Raw genomic sequence first — 5,175 nt, 5'->3', positions numbered from 1 at the left:
TACTGGATAAATGTTTATGAAAAACTAGTAAAGGGGCGTCCAGCACCTGGAGTGCCGATTTCTTCCAGCCAGTGGCCAAGTAAAACAGGGCAACAGGAAAACAGGGAGTTTACCTACATTGAACTCTTTTGTAGAGACTCTTTTGCCGATAGTCCTAAAATCAGCCATGGTGAGGGTTTCTGGAGAAGCTTAGTTAAGACTTTCGGTGGGGGAGGGGGTGCCCTACATCTGTAAACTAAATAGACAGAAACAGTTTCTACAGGCCCTCGCGGTGGCAGAGAGTTCTTGTTGCTCAGGGTAACAGAAGAAACTTGGAGGCATCCTTTCCTTCCAGTTTCAAGGCTGAGTCCTCAAGACCTGAAATTGCCAGGAATGTGACTTCCATGTAAGGGCAGAGGGAGGAAACGTCAGGGAGAACCGCGTCCCTTTCCTCGCCCTTTCTCCTTAACCAGTCTCTAACACTGTGACTGGCAGGAGTTTCTTGTAGATAGTGCCTAGTCGAGTCATGGTTTGTTCTTTTTTCTGTTATCTTTTAGCTCATGCTCACCATCTCTGTCTTCTAATTGGTGTGTTGAGACCAAAAGTAGGCTAACTAGGGTCCATGGACTGAATCCAGCCCACTGCCTAGTTTTGAAACAAAATAATATGCAATAGAGATTGTATTTAGCCCACAAAACAAAAATGGTTAGCATAGAAACTTTAAAGGAAAAAAAAAAAAACCCTATTGACCTCCAGTTTAGACCATTTACATTTAATGCGATTTTCAATATGTTTGGATTTAGGCCTCTATGCTATTTTGTTCTTCAGTTTGTCCTTTCCTATTTCCTTTTGGGTTATTTGAACATCTAATAACCTAATCTCTTTATTAGCACTAGAGATTGGACCCCATGGGGGTTTAACCACTGAGCCACATCCCCAGCCCTATTTTGGATTTTATTTAGAGACAGGATCTCACTGAGTTGCTTAGCACCTTACTATTGCTGAGGCTGGCTTTGAACTTGCGATCCTCCTGCCTCAGCCTCCCAAACAGCTGGGATTACAGGCAAGCGCCACCAGGACCGGCTTCAGCTTAATTTTTGAAGGATATTTATACTGGGTATAGAATTCTTCTTTTATATAATCAAAATAAATTTTTATTTGTAGATGGACACATATCTTTATTTTATTTATTTTTTATGTGGTGCTGAGGATTGGACCCAGTGCCTCACATATACAAGGAAAGCACTCTTCCACTGAACTATAGCCCCAGCCCCTGGGTATAGAACTCTAAGTTGAGAACATAGGTTTGGGGACACCAGAGGTTGGGAAAAAGGATAAAACCAACATTGGACTGATGGTACTTTAAATTGGTGTCTTCTCCTCTGATCTGCCTGATATTATTTACTTTTCAGAGTCCTTAAATAATGACTCTGTGCATTCTGTCCAGATTTTACAACTGGTTTCAGCTGGAGAGACAGGATGGAATGTACTTACTCTGGGTTACCCAGAACCAAAACCCTCTCTTCATCCTTTAGTACTTTTCAGTTAGGAAGAGTAATAATTTGATTGCCAGAAACTCACTTCTTCTGGTCAATCTTTACAAATAATGGGCTCCCTATGCTAAAGGAATGCATTAAACCCCATTGTTCCTGACCTGCTTGCACAAGGGACAATGAGCCCTGGCCTTTTGGTCATTATCGGGTAAACCCCTAGGGCAGGCCCAGAATGTCTTCCAGGTACAGCTCTAGCCATAGTCCCATGTCTTTTTCTTTCTTTTTTTTCTTTTTTTTTCTTTTTTTTTTTTTTTTGAGGTGGGAGTACCAGGAATTGAACTCAGGGGCACTCCACCACTGAGCCCCAGCCCCATCCTATTTTGTATTTTATTTAGAGACAGAACTTCACTAAGTTACTTAGTACTTCACTTTTGTTGAGGCTGGCTTTGAACTCGCAATCCTCCTGTCTCAGCCTCCCCAGCTGCTGGGATTATAAGCATGCGCCACTGCACCCAGCTTCCCCTGTCCTTTTCCCTGACAACATCCAGAGAATGTGAGGTTCACCTACAGTTTTCACAGATCCGGGGGGAAGTCAAGGTTTGCTTTGTGGAGCAACTGTGCATGGAAAAACCCAACTTCTAGCTGAGAGGAGAAAATAGAAGGACCCCATTCTGACCCCAGCTTCAAAACTATCCTCCAATCCAACTTTGTCAAAAAGTCTTCAACCCTGGGGGTTTGGCTCCTACCTGATCCATTAATTAGTTGGTATTTCTTTTCCATTAGCCTTTAGAGCCCTAGGTAAAGTGCCTCCGTCCAGTAGACTCCTGTGTCACAGAGGATAAGAGACAAAACTCTAAATCAGATAATTTAATTATTATTAATTATAAATGCAAATGCCAATTCCAGGATAAGCTAGAACCAGGAACTGAAACAGGACTGTGTATTTCTCAGTTCTGCTCTTCTTCACAATGGCTTCAGTCTTAGACTATGTGATAGCCCCAGGAGCTCAAGACTCACGTCATTTAAGGCTTTTTTTAAAATTTTTTTTAGTTATAGTTGGACACAATACCTTTATTTTATTTATTTATTTTTACGTGGTGCTGAGGATCGAACCCAGCAGCTTGCTCTTGGTAGGCGAGCGCTCTACTGCTGAGCCACAACCCCAGCCCCCATTTGAGGCTTTTAAAAGAAGAACATTCTTGCCACAGTTATTTAACTCTCTCTCTCATGTTGGACATTAGTTTGTTCACTTTTTCACAATCATAAAATATATTATGAATACCTCTGTGCACACATTAGGTTGATCTATATTAAATTGCCAATGCTCAACATTTTGACTTCTAAAACTGAGTTCCTAGGGCCTAACCTCGTTGGTTTTTAGTATTCTGGATTATTCCCTGGTTAAATTTTCAGAGTTAGTTGTCTGGAGCAAAATTTAATTACTTTCCCTACCAGTTCTACAAATACATATTCTTATATAAACAAACTTTGGGTCTTACTTATTATTTATTCAGTCTTTATACTTTGATAGATACTTGCCTATATTCCCCATCTTCACTCTGTCTTCCCAGCCCTTTATAGTGTCATGGGGCCATTGCTCAGAAAACACTCTTAAGTTCAAATTAAAAGTCAATTCAAGGATTTTTATTATCTGGCCAGAGACTGTCCCTCACTGAGTCCAAGTGACTGTATGGAGAATAGCCCTAAGCTGTTTGTGGCCAGAGTATTTAAGGAAGAAAACCAGAGCATATGGATCTGCAAGTTGCAAGCAAGCCAAATACAGGAGCTGAGAAAGCAGTTAGCAGAGCAAAAATAGACAACCATATCCTGGGTTCCAGCACATTTGTGGGCACAGATCCTGGGTTCAGGTACATTGTATGAAATACAAAAAAACAATTTTCTTAATATTATCAAAACAGCCTACTTGGGCTGGGGTTGTGGCTCAGCGGTAGAGTGCTTGCCTAGCACTAGTGAGGCCCTGGGGTGGATCCTCAGCACCACATAAAAATAAATTAATAAAAAAAAAAAAATAGGTATAGTGTCCAACTATAACAAAAATATAAAATATTAAAAATTTTTTTAGGGCTGGGGATGTGGCTCAAGTGGTACTGCGCTAAACTATCATGCGTGAGGAACTGGGTTCGATTCTCAGCACCACATTAAAAAAAAACAAAATAAAGATATTGTGTCTGGGCTGGGGCTGTAGCTCATTGGTAGAGCGCTCCACTCCCATGTGTGAGGCACTGGGTTTGATCCTCAGCACCACATAAAAATAAATAAAGATATTATGTCCAACTACAACTAAAAAAAAAAAAAAGATATTGTGTCCACCTAAAACTAAAAAATAAATATTAAAAAAAATTTTTTTAAATAGCTTACACAACAAGTTCACAGAGGGTTACAAAGATGGAGTCATTATGGCTATATCAATCTATATTTGTCTATGGCTATGCTGATTTAAACTTATTTATCTCTATGTTAACCTATTAGCCTATATTATCTATAACTATACTGGCCTACTGATTTACACTTATCACCTTACATCGTTTTATATCTTATTTCCTGAAGCTTATATCCTATGTCTTACAGTTACATAATTATCCTGCGATTGCTTATGCTTAATCCTGGTGAATTATTATCATTTTTTAAAAATATATTTATTTTGTTTATTTATTTTCATGTGGTGCTGAAGATTGAACCCACATGGGCGAGGCAGGCGCTCCGCCTCTGAGCCACAACCCCAACCCCAATCCTGGTGAATTATGTTCTAGGCTTACTTCTACTTATTACTAGGGCAGTTTAACATTACTTATCTCATAGTACTCATTCCTATTATCCTATTGTATTTTATCTTACTTATTCTGCTTATCAATATCTTATACCTATAATCTGTATTGATCAGACTTAGACCATAACAGTACTCTGTCGTGGCTCATAATACATTCTTCTACATCGTGTCTGTATGTGTATGTGTTTTTATGTACTTAATAAAAAAAGGAACTAATTATGATTCCGGAAGGACTAGAACAATCGCTTTCGGTTTTGTATCTCCTTGGTCTGGTGCCTCGTGCCTTTCACTCATTCATTCAAGAAACATCTTCTGGATTTACACCAGAGAACAGTAACTGTGAAAGGTGCAATAGGAATTTTAAAAGTTCACTGCACCGAGCACTGCCTGTTTCAAATATTCTTTTATTACACCAGTAGGTCTCATTTAACATTCATGCCCGCGTTTTAAATTCCACCTTGCGACCTTCCCACGTCGACAGCACTCTGATCCGGGAACAAAAGCTCTGAAACGTTAGCCTTTAAGAGTATTGACTGTGTAAGCGCCGTTCCCGTGGCCCAGTTAATAATCCCTTAAAATGCACCCCAGAGTCACATTTGGGGGGACTTAGGACCAGCCAGTTAATCAGTAAAACACAGGGCAGTCTGGCGGTCAGGGACTTTTCACCGGGCTGAGGAGGGCGGCGGGATCATTAAATGCAGGATCAGGAACATGCAAATCCTGGCAGCAACAGGGTCCAGCCGGCTCTGCACCGCCCTCGCGGAAGCCCAGTGGGGGCGGGGCTTCGCCTCGCTCCGCCCCCGACGGGCGGGCCCCGCGCTGCCGCCTACGCTCGCTCCCGCCTTCGGACTGGAGTCCGGGTCCGCGCGGGAGCGCCATGAGCGCGCGCCCGGGCCAGTGACCCTGTCGTGGAGT

Source organism: Marmota flaviventris, chromosome 6, assembly GCF_047511675.1.
Source record: "Marmota flaviventris isolate mMarFla1 chromosome 6, mMarFla1.hap1, whole genome shotgun sequence".
Lineage (NCBI taxonomy): Eukaryota > Metazoa > Chordata > Mammalia > Rodentia > Sciuridae > Marmota > Marmota flaviventris.
Note: the sequence above shows the minus strand (reverse complement) of the source record.